The sequence below is a fragment of the Phocoena sinus genome, chromosome 12 (assembly GCF_008692025.1).
Source record: "Phocoena sinus isolate mPhoSin1 chromosome 12, mPhoSin1.pri, whole genome shotgun sequence".
In the NCBI taxonomy this organism is placed as follows: Eukaryota; Metazoa; Chordata; class Mammalia; order Artiodactyla; family Phocoenidae; genus Phocoena; species Phocoena sinus.
Window position 1 is genome coordinate 62,030,667 of NC_045774.1, and position 23,176 is coordinate 62,053,842.

Here is a 23,176-nt window from a genome sequence, read left to right on the forward strand (position 1 = left end):
CACAGTATCCATGCTTAGTAAATACTATACATATGATGACTGCTATTCTAATTGTAAATTTGCCACACCCAACCCTGACTTTCCATCTCCTATTGGTTGTTGCATAGGTATCAAGGAAGCAAAAGACAATAAAAAAAAGACAATAAAGATATGGTTTTGTTTTATTAAAGATGTATAACTAATGACATTTGATTTAAGACATAGTTGTATTTATGATAAAAGAGAGATGAAATATAAGTGTACAGATGAGATTTATACTGACTGGAGATTTAATAGGTCATGAGGCTATAGCATTTGAACTAAAAATTAAAGGATGGATATTATTTTGATATACAGACATATGGGAAATGGGGTATATATGGGGAGAATGGAAGGGTATTCTAGAAACAGCTTTTTCAAAGAAATGAATGTAAATAAAGGCAGTATGTATTGGGAATAGGGCAGATCCAGGTATTGTGGGCATGAAACTTACAGAATTTATGGCCATCTTTAAGAAAAAGAATACACATTTGAGAATAAAAATTAGATGCAAAAATGAATATTCATTAAAAATAAAAGGTAAAATCCCACCAAATTACTGGAAGCTTATAGATTCATGACTTTTTCCTTTTAGGTGATTTATCAGAAATGCTTGCAAAAAAAATGCCTCCTGAGTGCAACCTGACTTCCAGGTCCTCTCTTGAACTCTCTACAACTCCCAGCAACTTCTGACATTCAAAAGGCTTGTGCATGTAAGGGGCCCTGGCACATCAAGTTCATTAGTCTCAAGGTAAATCTAAGTGTGGTTAGGAATCGTAAGGCTATATGTGTAGAAGAGCAGAGGGCAAAGGCAGGAGGGGTGGGGAGAGGGAGGCTATGTAAGATAAAATTGAAATGGGGAAAAATGAGGGTAATCATGGGATGCCTTAAAAGCTATGAAAGAGCTTTTGGCTTTATTAATTGAAAGAGCCTACAGGGAGTTTGGAGAAATAATTCTTATACTTCAGGACTTATTTTCTTATAATAGAAAGCTCACAGAAAATGATATGCAGATACATCATTTTTCCTGGAGTTAGAGTGGAATATGTATTCATATAGGAATTGATTTGACCTCTACTCTAATCTAATGTGTGCTATATGTAGTAAGATGACTTATGATAGGGTTTCAAAGTCTACTTTCAGTGCTAAAAAAATATGTTTTTCATTTTCACGCCCTTAAAAGTCCAAAGGTACTCAGCAAACAATTTTGATGGAATTTTCATTATTTCCTTATTTTCTTTAAAAGTGATTTTATTTTAATGACATTTTTAGAAAAATAATGGAATAAGCAAGAGAATTTCATGATGTGCTACTTTGATGGTGACAATTGTTTTCATTATTAAGTTTCCATACATAAGAACAGCTAAACAGAGTAAAGAAAGATGACAAATTAGCAGGATATTTTTTCTTAATTAGGAATAAGAATACAATTGCATATTTGGGGAAAGTAAAAAGCTAAAGCTAAGCAAGCTTAATTTTGTCTCTTTCCTCTCCTGTTGGATTCCCCATTTGCCTATAGGGGCAAAGGTTATAAGCCCCTACGGGATGACACTCAAAATGCTTATGTATCTTGGAAATTATTTTTCATGGTGAGTCATTAGAGGGAAACTTTATCATAGTAGAGTCGGTTTCTGCCAGGTGAGGATTAGACATGGCTGCTCTGTGTTCACATTCTCTGTAGAGTTAGGATTCTTTTATACAAGGGGAGGGGGTGTAGTGTTTTGACAAGTATAGTGAGTTGGTGTCTTGTTTCCACAATGAGCATCTATTTTGCACCAAATTGTTGGGTAGCAAATGTGCATCCTATTTTTCCCCAGCCTACCTCAGGTCCCCTCGGGCATCACAGCTTGCTCTCATGCTCACATAGGTCTCCACTCCTCCCCTGTGAGCTGTCCTTAGAACCTGATGTGTTTGCTTTGCTTCTTAGAATGTTGTCTTCAGACCTCCTGAATCTGAGTGACCAGAAGAATTTGTTCAAATGCAGACTCTCTGGGCCCTGATTCCAGAATGGGGTCTAGGAATCTGTACTTTTCACAATCTCCTCAGAGGTTTTTTTAATGAGCCTCAACTTTGAAAGGCTCTGTTCATGACTCAAATGCAAAGCTGAAAGTCCAAAGACTCAAATCCTATCTCACCAATATTCAGCAATGGTGTACATTGCTTTGAGTTGGTATGCCTCATTTTTCTTATTGGAGATAGGCTTATAAACGAGCACTGTGAATTTTCTAACACTAATGATCTATATGCTAAGTTAGGCTGTGGAACACTCTCCTTTAGCCCTCCTCCATTTCCCTTTCTACACCACTCCCTAATCCAGTGGTTCTCAGTGTGTAACCTGAGAACAGCACCATCAGTATCACCTGGGAACTTATTAGAAATGTGTGTTTTTAGACCCCACTCAAGTCCTTCTGAGCTTGGAACTCTGGGACTGTGGCACACCCTCCAGATGATTTTGATACATGCTAAAGTTGAAGAACCACTGATCTAGTCAGTTCCTTTCTTTCCATCTCAGTGCCTACTGTTAGGAAAAAATGGAATCTGTCAAATTAATCCACATTGAGTTTTAAGGATATTTGTATTTCAGTAGAAAATCCTGGTGAGAGAGTGTTCAACCCACAGAAATAAAGTACTAATAGGAGAATTTATGTTATTATGGCTCCTAGAAGGAAAGTATATTTTGATGAGAGGTTGCTTGAGGGTGCCAGTGAGCAATTGTATGCTCTATACTTAATGTACACCTGAAAGTATCCTGTTTCCAGTACCTATTTCTGTGTAGATACATCAGAACATACCTATACTATATCACCCTTCCTTGTTCTCTTCTCGATAGGGAAACAATTAATGGATAAACTAATCCATGATGATGTACAATTATTTTACTGACCCTAAGTAGCTTCTGGTTTCATAGCAGTCTTCTGGAGAAGATCTCTTAATCCCATGTGTTGGAAAAATCTAGATAACATGGTAGATTGATGAGATAGAAAGAGAGATTCCATTAAGTTTGCTCTATCTCCTCATGACTCTGATCTTTTTTTTTTTTTTTTCCTTCAAAGCAGAGTTTAGAATTGTTTCTGGAATATTTACCTTTAAACAAAGAGTAAAAAGAAATTTGATTGCTGTATAACCTTATTTGAAGGGCAGTTAAGAAGTACTACATTTACTCTGAAATTTATAGGAATGCATATTTCTGCTCAGTATAAGGAAAACTTTTCTAAGTACTAAAGCTGTTCATCTGTAAAACTCAATCGTGGGTATTAAGAGCACATTCTTTGAAAGCAAAAGGAACTGAATTCATATTAGTTCTTTGACCTTGAACGAATTAGTAAGTGTTCTAAACCTCAGTTGTCTAAAAAAATGATGATAATGTCTTCTTCATAGGGTTATTATGAAGATTAAGTGAGATAACTGTGAAGTACTTAGCACAATGACCACACAATGAACACTTAGAAATGGTAGCTCTTATTTTTGTAGTGTCAAGAAGCTGAATCACTACCTTGCAGAGACGCTATAGAAGGTGGGATGAAAAAACTGCTAATGTCTATTTCAAATCTATGAATCTTACACCCTAGAAAACTATACATTCTGTAACTCCTCCATTTTGATGAAAAACATATTTGGGAAATAATTAAATAGGGGAAAAAAACCCTTCCTCAGTGAAATTTTAAGATGCATTTTGGCTGGCTAATTTTTGCAGGGATTCATAAAACAATCCTAAATTCTCCTCAGTAATAATTTTTTTCCCATCATGAGACACTTCCATTCTTAAAGCACACTTTCTTTGATGATATATGCATCTCTTACAGCAAAATTCAGACATGGGTGTGCATTCACTCTCACACACATCTATCTAGGTCACTTATGAATCTCGTGAAGCTCATGGAACACAGTCTGGTTTGGCCTCACGTGCTAACTGGTCTCTGGAAGAGAGTGGTCTTTTTCTTTTTCTAGACTGTTTCAATGTAGTTTTCAGGGACATAGCTTTCTGCTTCCCGTGGGTTAGGTGATAGATAAAAGTTTTTTTGATCTGGCAAGTTATTTCCTGCCATTATTCAAAGAATTTGACATTGGAGGGTTTTCCTTTGTAATTCCTTGACTGAGTTTGAAAAACATCCAGCAAGAATCAGCAATGTTCTAAAAACTTTTAAAGAAGAGATTTTCTCTGGTGTCCTTGGAAAATGTGATTTTAAGTGAACAATGAATGGCTAAAAGTATTTTCAAAAAGTGGGAAAAACACTTTCCTTTTACCTCATAAACAGAGGCTATACTTTCCAAATGAAAACAAGTCTGACACTTTAATCAAATTTTAAATTATTTCATTGCCTTTGTTTAGAAATTTCATATCTCGCTCTTCGTTCTGCGGGCTTTTTGGCAAAACTGGTGAAATAATAAAACTAGAAATGCAACTTCAAGAAGTGAACATTTTTATTTATCACTTGTGACAGTCTTTCTTGACTTCATTCCCAGCCAAATAGATGCACTATTTTTTTATTTTTTATTTTGTTTTTAGATGTTGGGGGTAGGAGTTTAGTAATTTATTTATTTATTTTTGCTGTGTTGGGCCTTCGTTTCTGTGCAAGGGCTTTCTCTAGTTGTGGCAAGCGGGGGCCACTCTTCATCGCGGTGTGCAGGCCTCTCACTGTCGCGGCCTCTCTTGTTGAGGAGCACAAGCTCCAGACGCGCAGGCTCAGTAGTTGTGGCTCACGGGCCTAGCTGCTCCGCGGCATGTGGGATCCTCCCAGACCAGGGCTCGAACCTGTGTCCCCTGCATTAGCAGGCAGATTCTCAACCACTGCGCCACCAGGGAAGCCCCTAGATGCACTATTAATAATGTATTTATTTCACTATTGACTGCATTTGCTTTCACACTTGGTAAGGGCCACTTGGGGACCTAGAATGCCGATAGAGTGGATTCCAGCTGGAGATTTATGGAGTCAGTGATCTGGGGTCCACAGCAACAGTCTAACAAATGACTCAGACAGAGGCCCTGAACATTCAGTCAATGTCAGTGACTTTGGAGGCAATAAATTTATGAGAATCGATGATCTTAACTCAGACTGGGGCCTTTGGTTTGGACTCTGCACTGCTTTGCTTCTCATCGACGCACTTTGGTAAGGAAAATAGAACTGCTGCATGTTTTATGTAATTATGTACCGGTACTATGAAATTCTTACTACACTTACATTTACATGAAATTCCAAAAGCAATGTGGAGTCAGGGGGAAAAAATAACTCAAAATCAGAAATCCTGGGCAAAAATCCCTACTTATTAGCTATATGGTTATAGACAATCTTCTAAGGTTAGTCATTATAATTTATACTGGTCTTACTTTATATCAGTAACTATATAAAGTTTTATATACAACATTTTTATGAAATAGGTACTTTCATCATCCCAATTTTATAGAAAAGGGAACCAAAGCATGTAGAACTTAAGTAACTTATCCAAAGTCATATAACTTGTCTGTGTGTGGGGTTGGAGCAGAGAGGTGACTGAAGTCCAAGTCAGGGAATCTAGCTTCAGGGTCAGTGTTCTTAACAATTACACATACTGCCTTAGTTTTCTTATTTATAGATTACACAAAGAAAATAATAACATCTTTGATACCAACAGCTTAAGATTTTGGTTGGTCCTAAACATAATGATGTGATTAAGTGTTCACATTATTAAATATTAAACATAAAATAAAATTACATAGAACTGTATGAAAAATAAGGAATAGGGGCTTCCCTGGTGGTGCAGTGGTTGAGAGTCCGCCTGCCGATGCAGGGGACACGGGTTCGTGTCCCGGTCCGGGAAGATCCCACATGCCGCGGAGCGGCTGGGCCCGTAAGCCATGGCCGCTGAGCCTGCGCGTCCGGAGCCTGTGCTCTGCAGCAGGAGAGGCCACAACAGTGAGAGGCCCATGTACAGCAAAAAAAAAAAAAAAAAAAAAGGAATAAACTACTGTTTATTATTATTATTTCAGTAGGTGTTCCAATGTAATTGTTCCAGCATCTCTGTAAGTTAAGATTTATAGCATTAATCCTTTTTTACAGGTGAGGGAAATAAAATTCAGAGAGGTAAAGTGATTTGCCAAATTTCCCATAGTTAGGGAGTGGTAGAGCTGAGTTTCAACTCTAAAATCGAATTTATTTTGATTCTATCATACTGACCTTAATAATCATAAAAAAATTTTTACCTTTTAGAAGTTAACACTTTTATTCATTAAAAGTACATATGGTTCTGAAAAAAAATAGCACACTTTTAAAGCATACTGATATAGATTGTTAGGGGAAATAAAAATATCATATTTTTTTCCCTCTGTAAATACTAAAATTTCTTCAGGAATAATAGAGTAATTATTTATTTTAGACATTATAAAATATATATTTTTAATTCAACCAAAAGCTCAAATTGATCTTTTTGGCAATCACTGAAAAAAATATGATGTATACATGAAATGTTCTTTCCATAAAGCAAGCAATTGGTTTCTGCAATTGTAAATATTGGTTGGATAACAAAACCTTTATGGGCTACATTAAGTCATCTTGAAAGAGTTTTACATTGTCATTGCCCCTTGGACAAAAGAGTGCTCTCCTGGTAATTGTAGATATGTGTGGAGGTAAAGACTCTACTATAGGCAGAGAGGAGAAAATCCAGACCTGCTACAGAATCCAAATCGAATTTAGAGACTAAAAGTAAATGAAGTCTGGTTCTTCACGGGGCCCTAGTTTCAAACCATGTTGAAAGGGTCAGAGGTAATGGATATTTGACATGCATATATACTGCAGCAATTATATTTTCATAAGATCAATTGGAGTCATATGGGTAGTTTAACACAGCATGTCTCCTTTACACCATCAAATAACCACTTGGCTTAAAAGTCCTCAAATCAAGTCTTAAATCAGGACTATTTAAAAATTACAGATACCTAGAAGTGAAGGCCCTGAGAATCTGCCCTATTTTATTTTGTCAGATTAATTATAACAAACTGGGACTTGGACTGAATTAGAGATAAATAGGATAAGACCAGATAGGGTAGACAAACCCAGTATTTCAGCCGTGTAACTTATAAGGAGGTAGCAATTGCCAGCAATTCAGCCCAGGGATATCCGGGTAGAGTATATTAAAGTGGGTTTAAAATGACATTAGAATGAAGACCTAAAGATAATCCAGGATTTGCTATTCCTCTCTGTATGGTTCCTGAAAGAAAAGTATGCCCAGAAAAAGAAAAATTACCATTTTACAGTGGATGGACTTTTACCTTGAATCCTCTGTAACGTTCTCATTGGCTAGACTGAGACAATGAAGATGATTCCTAAACTAGGCAAGTCCAGATGGGACAAAACCAAAACAGGCTAAAAGATCTGTTCCATTTACACCCTCCCCAAATCCCAAACCCAATTTCAAACTCCAGTTCTAAATAAGGCCAACTCATATGTGCCCAGATAAAGAGCATGAAGAAAAAATGTTTGCTCTAATGAAGATGGTACCCTGCCTTAGACCTTTTTCAAGTATCTTCTGAAAGGTCTCCCTTAACTATGTGGGAGAAGAGAGCATTTGAAGAAAGACATAAACAGAAAACCAAGCTCACAGATACAGAGAACAGATTGGTGGTTGTCAGGGGTAGGCACAATGGGTGATAGGGTTCAAAAAGTACCAACTTCCAGTTATAAAATAAATAAGTCATGGGGATGTAATGTAAAGCATGGCAACTATAGTTAACAATACTGTGTTGCATATTTGAAAGTCCCTAAGACAGTAAATCTTAAAACTTCTTAACACAAGAAAAAAAAGTTCTATAAGTATGTATGGTGATGAATATTAACTAGAGTTATTGCAGTGATCATTTTGCACTATATACAACTAACAAATTATTATGCTATACATCTAAAACTAATATCATGTTATATGTGAATTATACCTCAGTTAAAAAATAATAAAGAAAAACACCACTCTGACCTACAGTGCTTTTGAAATATCTTCCCTTTGAACTGTAGCCCATTATAATATCTTAAACCTGAAAAGCTTAGATTTAAAACTCTCCTCCCAAAGGATGAAGTTGGGGCTGCATGGTAAAAGCAGGGAGCAGATGAGAACCTTGAACTTCCCCTAAATAACACCATATCCCTGATTTTTTTCATGTACCTTTTATTAACCCCAGAGAATTAAGAGAAAATCCCATAGTCAGCCAAGAGTGTGAGAATCCCCTTTGGGGGAGGTGATCACAGATTATCACAGAAGCCCTGTCCACAACTTCTCCCATCCTTGCCACTGTAACTCTTTCTTAGGTCAATGAATTGGGAACTTTATACCCTTTTATTTTGCCTCTAGTAGTTTCTGTTTTAAATAGTTCAGGAAAGTGCACTGTTTATTTGAAGTTCATCTTAAGCATAACACAAAAAAGCCTTCTGAATTTCACTTTGAAATTTTCTGTTATTCAATTAGGCTACAAAACAAGATTTTCCAGTATGTTTCAGGTAACATCATAACTTGAAAATGCCATCATGCCAAATATAGCAGCAGTGTGCTAATGCTCTCCAACAGGTGACAATAGACAACCTTCTGCAGATAGTTTCCTGTTCCCACAGAAAAGTTAAAAGTCCTCAATTTGAAAAGTTAAAAGTCCTCAATCCCTTAATGTTTCCCTCAGAAAATTTGAACTCAGAAAAGTGCCCTTCCTCCCTGATTTTTTATTCTATCTTGTACCAGCCAGATGGGTTTTATCTGCAGCAGCAGCTTGGATCATCTGCTACTGAAACAGGTGTAGCTCCTTCTGCACTTCCAAAGCTGTGCTCCGCCTCCAAATTGTTTATGCAGCCAGCATTTGCAAAGATCCATATGGTCAATAAAGCCACTAAAATATCCAAATACCAATACTACATCAGTGCGATTTAGAAATCACAAGCATTGCCAAGCCATTATAGCAGTTTAAACTCAAGGCACCAATTTCAGTCTGCAATATTATTTTTCAATTACAAGTAATGTTCCCAGAACCCTCAGATTAGATCTATATTGATTTGCTAGGCACAATCCATAGCAAAGAACTAGCATTTCGGGTAAAAGGAAGTAGGAAGGAAAGGCAAGCAAAATTATCGAGAAGAAAGCTAGGTTTCTTGGTTTTGTTTTCTGGTTTGTATTAATAGATACCAGTGGTCAGCAACCCACAATCTGTAAACTTAAATTTCAATCACTTATGATGATATGCTTACCACTTCCTGGAGGAAACAACCTCTATTTATAAAATGACTTCTATCAGAGATTGGAACCTAAAACACCCCTGGTTTTTGCATATTGAGACATTTGCAAAGCAGACCCCTAGACATTTGTCTTTATCTTCTTAATACCCACTCCTGTAGTATACTAGTATATTCTATCAGCCCCTTACTTTCCATTTTCTCCCCACTTTCTGAGAAGGGTTCTCTCTGTGAAGCCACTAAACATGGACTTGTTATCAGACCATCTCAGATATATGCCGTATGATCTGAAGCAAATTATGAAAATTTTCTCAGTGACAGTTCCCTCATCTATTAAAGGGAATAATAACACCCTATCTCATATGATGGTGGTAGGGGTTAAATTAGATATATAAGTAACAGGCTTAACACAGTGCCTGGCACACTATGGGTGCAGGACATGTTTTCAATAGGCCACTCTCCAAACAAATGTCCTGACCTTGAGGATCACCTGCTGTTCTTCCTTGTGCTTCTTAGTCTTCAGCAGAAGGTGATGGGGGCCTGGGGTAGGGGAGATCGCACAGATGACAAACCTGGAAAAGGGATGGAGTGAATTTGGGGATTATGAAGATGCCAAGTGTGTAGCACCACAAAGGAGCATCCCAGGAGCTGTGCCATAGGTTTATACATCACTCAAAGATTTACTCCAATTAAACACACGATTCACGGGGCACCCCAAAGTCTAGTATGTGTTTACACTTCTGTATGTTTTGCTTACCCTAGTAAGTTTGGAAGCTACTAGAAATCAGGATTGTAGCATCTTTTTTTTTTTTTTTAGGACAGAGCCATTATTTTTATTTATTTATTTATTTATTGTTGTAAGGCTGTTTTCTTTTTCTTTTAATTTTTATTTTATATTGGAGCATAGTTAATTTACAATGTTGTGTTAGTCTCGGGTGTACAGAAAAGTGATTCAGTTATATGAATACATATATCTATTCTTTTTCAGATTCTTTTCCCATATAGGTTATTACAGAATACTGAGTAGACTTTCCTGTGCTATACAGTAAGTCCTTGTTGATTATATAGTAGTGTGTATATGTTAATCCCAAATACCGAATTTATCCCTCCCTGCCCACCTTTCCCCTTTGGTAACCATAAGTTTGTTTTATTACTCAGCCATAAAAAAGAATGAAATAATGACATTTACAGCAACACGGATAGACCTAGAGATTATCATACTAAGTGAAGTAAGTCAGACAGAGAAAGACAAATATCATATGATATCACTTATATGTGGAATCTAAAAAATGATACAAATGAACTTATTTACAGAACAGAAACAGATTCACAGGATTCTAGCACTTAACTTCTTTTATAAGTTGTACCTTCAATATTTAACATAGTACAGGACACAGTTCACTTTCTTATTGGTTAACTAAAGAAGAAATCAGATTCGATTGTGTTGTGTCTCTCAAAACTATGAAGCTATGTGTGAAATCTTGTGAGAAGGCAGACAAAGGAAGAGATGATAGAAGAAATGAATTCAATGAAAAACTTAGTATAATTATGGACTTAGAATAATTCTAACATTATAACACTCTTTTTTCACACTTTCAACCTAGTTTGGGGTTGTTCTTTAGATACTGTTATGTCATAATTTTGTTTCAATTAAAACTTCAAGAAATGACTGGACACAGAATGTTTATGAACATGCTGAATAAAAAAGGTAAACAAGTGCATTTTCAATGTCTTGACCACAGGCAAGACAAACATAGAAGTCCATCGTTGTTTAAGGCAAAGTTTATGGCATCTTGTCTATTATATTACGTGTTCTCACAGGGCAAAGTACTTCCTGGTAATTCAAGTGTGTTACAGTGTTTAACAATTCAGTGTTCTTTTGCAGGTGACTTTGACTTAGAGTGTTTATGAATGATACTTCTTATTGTGTGAAGTTCTTCTATTTTGATATCATCTTTCTTTCATTAATCACAAAGAAGGAAAATGGTGTTTTTATAGTATATCTGGAGCCCAAAACTTCAGTTTTGTTCCAGGTAAGCAGTTCCTTTTATTAAGATTCTTTAACTCACTTTTGGTGACTTCTTATCCCTCAGCAGAGGGCTGGTGTCACACTATTTCCACATCTTCTTAGGCAAAAAGAACACACACAGTTCAGCTCCCATGCTAGTGGGTCACTGGTTTTGGGGAAAAGTCCATTTGTGTTAGGTGAAGTCTGTACATCTTCACAGCCCCGGAGAACTCAAGGAACCACGGTTTGATCTCCTTTCAATAAGCAGTGGAGGAGATGGAGAGCAATAAGACGTATAAAAGTCCAACCGATCTAGTACTTGTACTTACATAGTTTGATAATTATGCATAAATATTTATTAATGAGAGCAAGAAGATAATTATAAAAAAGATTTTAGAAATAAGAAACATTCCACTTAAAATCTTGTTGCCTATAAATGTAATTTAATATGTAGTCTTGGTGTTTAAATGCATTTTTCCTTCCACTTTATTTAGTCTCTATTTTATTATGCTTTTACTTTATAGTTAATAAGCTATAGTTATTTCTTTAATTAATATAAAACAACTCTACTGAGTATTATCATAAAATATTAGTTAGAACAATTATAATTATATCTAAACTTTACTAAGCACTTTTTTATCTGCCAACCATTACATGTTTTATAGGTTTTTTGTTCATTCATGTATAAAATACATAATACAAAATATTATTGATATTTTGATCATTGAATACAATGATAAAAATGGGTGCAAAAATATTGTGCACAGAGTGGAGAAAGAGGTCTTTGAAGAACTAACGATTTGGGAAAGATATAATGGGATAAGAAGTAGTTTTTTTGGTCATCCCAGAAGAAAGGCAATGGCAGTATCCAATAAGGTTAAATACATGCCCTTTCCTGCCAAGGGCCTGGGAAAGTTTGGTAGCATGTATGTGTGACTCCACTGGAGAGTGACCGCCAGCTCCTAGAAAGGTGAAGGTTGCAGTGGGCTGCTTCAATCACAGCTCGAGTAATGAAAATTAGGATAAGATCTATCAAAGAGGGGAAACCATTGTTGCACCAGAGGTAGAGCTAAGATGGTTTGCCAACTGTCTCTGAGACTCTGCACACATATATACTTTGGGTAGAGCTGAGAGTTGCAAAAATCAAGTGCCCACCAAATCTCTCCTTTTCCTAAAGGAATAAATGTCAGTGATTGAAGGTGATGAGAGCTGACTTTGCAGACTAATGTTACCCAGGAATCCTCAATGCTTGTATGCACTCTACACATTTAATTTTTAATAAGAATATGTAATCTGTATGTTGATAAATTTCTTAATGTTGTATTATCATGAGTGCTTGAAGCATATTCCAGATATTCCCGGGAGTGCTGAAGAAAATAGTATACCTCCAGCAAGATGGCATAAAACCAATTATCAGGGGGGATTCATGAAAAATTAGCCAGGTTAAATTGCTATATATACAATACAAACATATTTTTAGTAGGTCCTTGAATATAATCTACTCCTCAATAACCCAAATGACTGTTCTTTTTTATAAACAGTTGAAAATAAAGACAAAACAAACTTTCTAGTTCCATCATTTACAGCTTTTAGTTTATATTCTCCTTAAAACTGTCAATTTGATGTCTTCTGAAGATAAATTTATTATCTTTTATAATAAGGCAGAATCCTGGAATCAGAAAATTTTGAATTTACCATTTAATTAATCTCAATTGGACTCTGTAATAGACATAGATTATAAAATATTCTAGTTACCTAATAATGGTTTTCTAGCATCTGAAATGATATGGTTGAAATATACAGTAAAATGTGGTACTTTTATGAGAACAACTATAGAATGAGATCTTTTGCAATAAAAATAAGACAAGTAAAGAATATTTTGAGGGGAAATTATCCTACGTCACAATATAAAAGTCAGTTTAGAAAGATCATAAAGAGATTTCCACTTTTGGAAACTTAGAATAGTTATATTCTTCCCTATTCCTCCCACTAAGTACAGTTAAAATCCTTTGACATAATATATAATGCAAATTTAGGCAGACTCTAGAAAAGGTGGAGAGAAGACAGCAGACAGTCTAGGGATATTGTAATTGAGTAATGACATAGTGATGAGTTCTCTGGATTTTCTCTGCTTGATATATGCCAGATTTGGTTCTGGAGAACCAGCAATCCCGAAACACCAACACACAGACAAAAATAGCCCCAAGGAAAGCTCACTCTTTCTAGCCAAAGGTCCAGGAAAAGGGAAGCCTAGCAAGACAGATAAATTTTAGCCAATAACTGCTCTAGCCCAGAAAAACACCAGAGAAAAAACGGTGGCGCCACTCCTATCCTTACTGAAAAGGCTGAGTCTGGAACCTTCCTGTCCATTCTCACCAGAGTATAAGATACCGCTTGCCCGCTATCACCCTGCCAGTGTGGTGTCAGAGAAGGCCAGGTGGAGAGCCCTCATTTTCTTCCCCCTACAAGCCAGTAAGAGGCCCTTTGCACTAGCTAATAATCCTATGTAATTCAGAATCGAGTATACTTTATTGAAAAATTTTTTGGTTGACATGTAATCCAACTGGACATTTTTAAGTTGCTAGAAATGGAGTCACTAGCAGTATTTAAGTCTTTCCAAATTTGTGAAATAATTTCTTGTGACACCTTCAAATACTCGAAAATTAGAAGCATAATGGTATAAGCCATCATATCTTTTACAACTCAGGTCTTCCCTTCCGATTACTTGAGGCGCCCATTTGAATGCCTTGCACATAGTATATCTGGATTATGTGCCTGCTGAATTGAGATGGCTTGGTGTTATAGAAACAGCATGGACCTGGGAACATGAAAATTGTGTTCGAGGCCTAGATCTAATAGAATTAGCTGTGTGACCTAAGTAAATCATTTGTTGATCTTATACTTTGATTTCTTTGTACATTAAATTCAGAGATGGAGAAAGAACATACTAACTTATCTCTAAGTCTTCTTGTATTGCCTTGTGACCCAGTAAATACTATTAACCTATTTCCAGACTCTTACAATAATTTCCAGACTGACCTCTACTCTTCAAATTTCACATTGTTAAAAAACAAAATTCAGCTGAGTAAATTTTAAAGACCTTATTGGCCTTATTCAACAATTCATAAATTGGGCAGCACCCATCTAACATATAGAAAGGAGCTCCTAGGCGCTGAACAAAATGAAAGACTGAAAGGCAGAATGGAGCAGGAATAAAAACGTTATACCAGGCAAAAGCGAATTGATTATTGCAAGATTACTTCCTTTAGAGGATTGTAGAGTTTTATCAGGTAGATGACCTAACTAGTGCTGATCAGGCAATTCCTGATTGACTGGCTTAAGATTCCTTTTCTGGGAGAGCTGAAATTGTAATTAAGTTAGGTCTTGGTTTGATGACATGGGGCTTAGCATCAGTGACTCCATTTTGGGTCTGTTCTCTTGTTTTTGATGATATCTATTCATTGCTCCATTTAATCTTCCTGAAAGATTTGCTTGATCATTTCATTTACTGTAATTAAAATCAAGACAAAAACAAACAAAATCTCTCTACTATGCACTAAACAAAACTTAAAACCCAGAATTTCAGTTTGGCTTTACAAAATCCCCATGAACCATCACCTGTCGTCATTCCCTGCAACATCAGGATTCTAGCCTGACCCATCGCTGCCACTCACCAGGCACAGCTAAGCTCTGCTTCTGTGTCTTTGACATATAACATCCCTTCCACCTAGAATGCCTCTCCTTTCCTTTTCCTTTTCCATTTTTCTGCTTACAATAGCTCATACTTATTGAGTGCTCATTTATACTAGCAAACACACTAAAACTTTTACTGCATATTCTCATTTTTAATTCTCACAATGACCCACTCAAATTGGCCCATTTTACTAATAAGAAAACTGAGACACAGAGAGGTTAAATGAGTTTTCCAAGGTCAAGCAGACAATTACTAGCAAAATGGGGAAATGAGAAAAAAGTCTGTATTGTAAGTTAAATGAGTACATAAACTTCAACAGGAGGTCAGAGGAAAGGTCATCACGTTGGTTTCTAAGATTATAGTAATAATATCTACCTCAAAAATAATTTAAATTTTACAAAGAACTTTCATATTCTCTGTCCTATTTTATTTTATTTATTTACTTTTTAAAATTCAATGTCAGCAGAACCTTAGGTTTAGGAGAAAAAAAAAACATGTAATGGAATTAAAAGAATACCATTTGAAAACTTAATAATAACTATCCAAATTGAACATAAAGCTTAAAATAAAATGATTATTTCATATTACTTTTTGGTTGTAATAAAAATATTAAAGCACATTTTTAAAAGACTGTAAAGAACTTCAATAGAACATTGATTTCCTTAAAGAAAGTATGGAAATCTTGATGTTTAAAATTTTTAAACATAAAATCATAAGTATAGTTGAATATAATAAAACCCTCCACCTCATCACAATGCCTGCCTAATTGGAGGGTACGTTTGGTGTTATTAAAGCTTATCCCTATATATATATTTTAATTTTGAGCCTTCAACCAGTTGACTAGGGTAGGCTTTCAAAAGATTTGAGAGGCCTTTGTTTGTTGAACAAATACTTTATATTCACCATTGGAAAACAGGTTAAGCCTGCTGTGTCAATTAGCTTAATTGATGGGAACTTCAATTGGTCCTGGGGTGTGTTAATTTCCTGAGGCTAACCTGTTGAGAGAACTACTTAGAGAAACTTTCACAGTTGGGAAAGCTTTCAAATGCACTTGACTTAATCTAAGATCCAGTTACCATACTTTCACACATATTAAATGCCCCAAATCCTCCTTGCTTCAACACCTTTGATATCAAGACCATCTTTGGTTCCTTCCTCCTGCAGTTTTCTTTATCTTCCTCCCACTTAGACAAGAAGGACAAGATTTGTTCTGATCCCTCCAAGGGGTAAAATTAAGACCAGTAGCTTGACAAGTACTATTTAGTGTAAGAACATTCTCAAGGTTGTCTGTATGATAGCATGTGTAGTTTGGGGGTGGGTCATGAATATATATGTGTTTGTGGATGGGTGCATCCACACAGCTGTGTAGCTCTTTTACATATATCATGACACAGCATCCTAGCAAACCTATAAACTATTTATCTCATCTTATAAATGGAATAACAAACCTTATCCAAGGTTGCATAGCAGAGCCAGGATTTAATTCCAATATCAAAAACTGAGATCTTTTCTCTACATCATCTGCAGTCCAGATGATCATTTTGTTAAAAAACAAAAACAAATTAACACTATGAAATCTTCTGATTTAAAATCTGCTTCTGATTTAAAGTATTTGAACTTTTAATAAATAATTTAATTTTACAGATCACATTGGAATCATAAAAGGGAAGTACATTGAGGGTTCTATTTTTCTTGTAGTCATGCTGACTTAAGGATGAAGAATTGGTCAAAAGAAAACACCACTGTAATATCTTACTCATCCTGACTTTTTTGATCAGGATAAAACAGTATTAGAACCAACATGTGCATTAAGGAAAACTGGTTCATAGTGGGTTACCTCTTAAAAACAAACCTAAAATAGGAACTAAACTAAGAGGAATTATATGAGTCAAAATAACTGCACTTAGAAACCTAGTTTCTTTTAGTTATAAGGACACAATCTAAAAGAAACAGGTATGTTTACTTCGTTTGTAAAATCATACTTATAGTGACCAAATCTAGTCATAAAGATTTAAAGGAGATTTTTTTCTTGATTAGTTAATAAATATACAGTCACAGTTTTAAGATATATAATTGAAATAAGAGTATACCGATATAGAAGCAGGCAAAGAGCATTGCTGTGATATACAAGCACGTAGATACATTTTGAACGTTTTCCTTTCTTTCCTCATTATGCAAATTCTGATGTAGCGTTTGAAATGGTATATGTTTTACAAACTGGAAAGGTTGAGTCAATACCTAATTTATCATCATTTTGGTTTTTGTCGCCTTTGCAGTCTCTTGGATACATTTTTTATTGTACTTGTGTCCTGCATATTAGTCTTCTGTTCTTCAGTCCTGGCTGGGGAATTCCTTCATTCTTTGATCACAGATGCAGTGTAAGGCCTTTTCAGTCCGAGATGATCTTTTGGACCAATGGGAGCAGTCCTAGTGGACTCACTGATAGATGTAAGTTGATTTTCTCCTGCTGGACCAGACAAAAGGGCTTGGGTATTTATCAGGGCAAGTTCTTCATCAGCTATTGAATCACCTTCCAAAAGAGAGATGTCATTAAATTTTTTAAGTGGAGTCATCTGAGGAGAATTCAATTCTTTTTTCTTCATAGGTGTTTCATATTTGGTGCCACAACTCCGTGGTGGCTGAAATGCCTTCTGTGCAGCTGGAGAAACAAATGTACAAATGGGACTGACAGGTGGAGGTACAGGCAATCTGCTCAAGAAATCCAAGGCTCTTCTCTTTTTGCAGTTTTTTGGGTCATCAGTCTCTTTCTCTCCTTTGCAACAAGACTTTGAAGTCATTTGGGCTGCTACAGGTGTGGAGACAGACTTCCCTTTGAGCTTACAAAGTGATAACTGTCTCATGAAAGGCAGAGCAGCACATGCTAAAAAATATTCAAGCATTTGTTGGAGAGATAGGAAGGCATTGGGCTAAGATCTTGAACATATCTTAGACCTGACAGCTCAGTCTCTTTCTGAAATGTCTGAAAATTAATGAGATCTCTAAACATTCTTAGGGGCTCTCTCTCTCTCTCTCTCTCTCTCTCTCTCTCTCTCCCTCCCTCCCACCTTCCCTCCCCCCTCCCCTCTCCCCTCTCTCTTGTGGCATAAGGCCCATGTATAAGAAGTGATGAAGACAATAACAAGCAAAAATTTGGCCTCTGTAACCTAATCCTTTTTGGCTTTGCAGCTGATTGCCAGGTTTCCTCCCAGCCACCCTTACCCTCCCTGCCTAAGGCTGTTGATTGGTCTAACACCTTAGGCTCCTTGCTCATCAGCATTCACTTCTACAGAACTTTTACATTAATTTCACTTAATGTAAAACCACCTTCTTATTACACTCTGAACATTTTCATCTCTCCAAGTGCCTGAAATTCTATGACTTTCAAATTTCTGTCTTCAATGGGAACCAGTGCCCTTTTGAATATATCTATTTCCCCAGTGGATCCCATTACCTGGATATATAGCTCTTCCAATCTAAAATGTCCAAAATATACACCATAATCTTTATCTTTGCATCTATCTCCTCTTTGATTCTATTAAACCGTAGCCCCTGGAGTCTTTGAATTTACCTTTGTCTCCTACTGTTTTCTAAACTACAGATCCAATTGGCCACAATTAGGTTAATTTAATGGGACTTTACCACTTACACATCTTTTCCCTCATCGGCCTTCTTCCTTTTGCTCTGAGACCAGGCTCTCTTCCCTTCTGGCTTGATCTACAGTAGTCACCTTCTTCAAGAGTTACTATTATAGAATAGATCTGATAATGTCTCTTCCAAGCTAAATTAATGTAAAATAAATATTATTTATGTGCATTACTTTTCCTTTTTTAGGTTGTAGAAAATATATAACTGTCTTGCCAAAGCCAGTTAATTGCAGAACTGAATATCAATCCTTTCTTGATACAACCTCTTTCTACTACCCCAGGCTAGATGCATCAAAGACTCCTCTTTATATGTAGGCTGAAACTCTAATTCCTTTGAAATGGTCCACCTTTAAAATTTCACCTTCTTTTACTCCCACACACTTAACTTATGCTTGTTTTCAAAACTACTTGTCATTTCCCTCAATGAGCAGATCTTCATAAATTCATACATGCTCCATTGATTGTCATTAGAGAGGTCAGGAGTGTCCAGTCACTAATAATTAGACATCTCTGGGGGACTTGAATTCTCCATGAGCAAGGTTCAAGGGGCACACCGGAACTCTGCAACCCCCAACACTCACAACATTGTCACCAGCATTCCTTCTTGAATGATTACATTGTGCTCTTTATTCCTTTTCTTGTCATTACTATAGAAACCCTAGTCTCCTACATTAATGTTCATCCCTTGGAAATTTGAATTTTTACATTCTGAAAATTACCTTCTCTGACCTCAACTCCCACTCCTCCCCTGCTGGAGGGAGATTTACATTTAGAGTCTTTTGTCATTAATCTATCACCACGTCTCTCTATTGATTCAACTATCATTCCCTAGGGTCACTAGTCCTCCTTCTTTGATGTCAGGGCTGGGTTCACTGTAGTTCTCTCCAACACTGCTATCAGAACTCTTTGAGATTTCGCTATCCATGAAGATCCTTCCAACATTCAGATCTCTCAGTAAGTTGATCTCTTCCACTCTACCATAGCCACACATTCTCATTATACCCTGGTGCTCATGACCAATGACTACCTCCCGTCCAAAATCTCAACATCACACCTCCCACTTCCTCTCTTTCTGGCTCATTCCCTCTAGTGCTCCAACTCTAAAAATCCTCCAAAAATAAGAAAATATCTGATTTTATGACTTCTCAGTGTCTGCTAGCTCCTTAAATTCTCACTTCCCTCCTTATTTAGATTAAATTTCCTAGTCAGTTATTATAGTGGTTCTGCTTCCTTTCATATACACTCAACCTCCTTGCCCTCCATGCAGAGGAATATGTCTGGAGAAAAAATACCATCATGCTGACTGGACACTCTTTATAATTATGATCATTAACCTCAAGTGGTTTCTTAATGCTGCCCAGTAAGCATACTTCATTTTGCTATTACTGTTCACAATTCCACTCTACAATGGCACTGTTTCATAGCTTTTCTTTTCTCCAACTTCCAGAATCTCCTCTCTCATCATCATTCTCAGCTGATCATGTGCCTGCTATTTCAGAGTCAGCCACATAATTTGCAAGACGAAATACAAAATAAAAATGCAGCGCCTCTTATTTAAAAAGCAGGAAAAAATGTGACATTAAAAGTACTAAAATATAAAAACTTTTCCTTTCATGGTCTCTCACAATGGCGTGGCATTTTTACTTTGTAGTTAATCTTGTCCCAAGTAAAGAAAAATTTTTAAAGTTTAATTTATTATCATGACTCTTACCATTCATCTTTATATTTTGCAATGCCAGTTTTAAGTGCAAAAATAAGATTATTTAACTTGTATGAAGAATCATCAAAATTACAAAATTTACATTTTGTGGTTTATATATGTATTTTATTTTTATCACAATAGAGGAAATGTTGCACAAAACTAACCAAATATTTTCTTTTCCCTTCTTTATTCGTGCACATTCTGTCTAAAGTCTCTACCTCAGCTCACTGCCGAGTGAGGAAAAACTGAAAGAAAAAGAAGTATGGGTTGCCCCGTGTTTCCCTTTCACGTCATCATTTTCAGTGTAAGTAGTCAGCTACTACAGCGAAGTAACTTGAATAAGAAAAGATATAACATAATATAAATATTCCTTAATTTTTTATGTTTCTTGGATCACTATTGCCTTTTTTCTGAGTTGGCAGCAAGTTCTTGTACAAACTGAAAGTGTGGCTTCTTGGGCTGTCAGTGTCCCAGGCTTTCCAAGTTGTAGGCTGGCCTACCTTGTACTTGCTTTGAGTCTTGCTGAATTCCCACGCATAGTGAATCCACTGGAGTTCTGTGTTCACAGGGCATCATGAATGCTATATGTGAAGGGGGTAACAAAAAAGAGCAGATGCACATATTGTGTGAATCTGCTCACCCTCATGTTCCTTTGTCTCACTGGACTTTACGAAAGTTCAAAGATAAATCTTTTAAGAATTTTATAACATCAACAACAGAGATTTAAAATTTGTGGGACCCTTCTGTGCATCGGGTCCTATGCCGTCGTGTGGGTTGCATACCCATGAGCCTGGCCCTGTCCTGTTTCATGAGAAATAGAAATAATCAGAAGAGAACTTTCATCATTTCCTGCTACTACACTCTCACCCCAACTTACCTCTCAACCCATACTCTCAGCTTCCCACCTGTTTGGTGAACCGTCCACACTCCTGTTTGAATTCAACCCCTCCACGTCTATGCTGGATCTCTCACATTCCAACTATTCAAAATGTTGCATTTCTCCTTTTTCTCTTGTTCATCTCTCTGCTGGATCATTCTCATCAGCAAACATATTGTTATCTATCCCATATTAAAATTTTCTCTTGACTCCGTCACACAGTCAAGCTACCATGCTATACATCTCCCCGTCTTTAAACTAAAAAATTCCTCAAAGAATTGTTTATTCTTACTGCATCCAGTATCTCTCCTCACATTCCCACTTGAATTCACTCCAATCAGGTACTGCCATCCAAACCATCTGTGATCATTAGTGGCATTGTTTTTCTAATTCCAGTAGTCAGTTTGTAGTCAAATTCTCATTTATTTTATCCATTGCAGCATTCTCTCATTTTTAATACCCTCTTTTTAGTTAGCTTCTGTGATGGTTAGTTTTATGTGTCAGTTTGGCTAGGCTATGGTCCCTAGATATTTGGTCAAACACCAGTTTGGATGTCAGTGTAAAGATATAATTTTAGATGAGATTAACATTTAAACCAATAGACTTGGAGTAAAGCAGATTACCCCTCCCCATAATGTGAGTGGGCCTCATCCAAATAAAGGCCTTAGAGAAAAAAAGACTAAAGTTCCCCTAAGAAGAGGGAATACTGCCTCTAGACTGCCTTTGGACTCAAGCGGCTATTCCCTGGGTCTCCAGCCTGCTGTACTACCCTGCAGATTTTGGATTTCCTGCCCTCCACAATTGCGGGAGCAAGTTCATAGATAGATATAGATAGAGATATAGATATGGATATAAATATGGATATAGAAATAGATATGGATATAGAAATAGATGTAGGTATTTCCTATTGGTTCTGTGTCTAGAAACTCTAATAAGCTGCTAAGAATCCAAAGTCATCCAACCAGTTTTGATCTTACCTCTCAAGCTACTCCGAGTTGCTGTGTTTTTTTTTCCATTTTCCCCCATTTTCCCTGATCTCTAAACTTTGGAGTTCTGAAGGGTTTGTCCTTGGCATTATTGTCTCTGCTATTTACATTCATTCTCTTGGTGATCAAATCCAAATATACATTTTACCCTATTTGCTTTATTATTTCCTCTGTGTGTATATTGGGGGGAAGGTGTATAATTAATTTTTTGTACTATTTTACAGTAAGTCACACATGTTATTTCCCACTTTCCCAAAATACTTCAGTGTGCATTTCCTAAAATCAAGGATATTCTCTTATATAACCATAATATAATTATCAAAATTATAATTGATATACCATTATTTAATGTAATAACTTCATTAAAATGTCATCAAATGTCCCACAAGTGTCCTTTATCACAACAGGGTCACGTATCACATTCACTTGTCAAGTCTTTTGAGTTTCCTTTAATATGGAGCAATTCCTCAGTCCTTCTTTGTCTTTTGTGACATTGATATTTGAAAAGTACAGAGCATTGATTTCATAAAATGTCTCTCAAGTTGGGTTTTGTCTGATGTCTCCACATGATTATACTCAGGTTATGTATTTTTGGCAGAAGCACTGTGAATGACTGCTTTTTGATTTCTAGCCTGAGCTCTTTGCCTTTCAGCAAGTAGCCTCAAAGTCATTTTGTTAAGTGAGAATGAGATCATACTGGAGTAGGGTGGGCACTAATCCAATATGATGGGTGTCCTTATAAGAAGGGGGATTTTGGACACAGAAACACACATAGGGAGAAGGCCATGTGAAGATGAAGGCAGTTATCAGGGTGATGCCTCTACAAGCCAAAGATTGCCAGCAACCCACCAGAAGCTAGGACAGAAACATGGAACTGATTCTCACTTATAACTCTCAGAAGGAACCAATCCTGTTGACACATCATTGATCTCCAACTTCTAGAACTGTGAGACAATACATTTTGTTGTTTAAGCCACCCAGTTTGTGGTACTTTATAATAGCAGCCCTAGCACAATAATAAATTACCCATCCATTCCACTCTTAGGTATTTACCCAAGAGAAACGGAAGTA

At 36.4% G+C, this 23,176-nt stretch overlaps 1 pseudogene; it reads right to left on the minus strand.

Moving 5' to 3' along the window:
• Positions 1 to 17,145: 17,145 nt before the first annotated feature.
• Positions 17,146 to 17,757, minus strand: LOC116763313 (annotated as a pseudogene).
• Between the last annotated feature and the right edge of the window lie 5,419 nt (positions 17,758 to 23,176).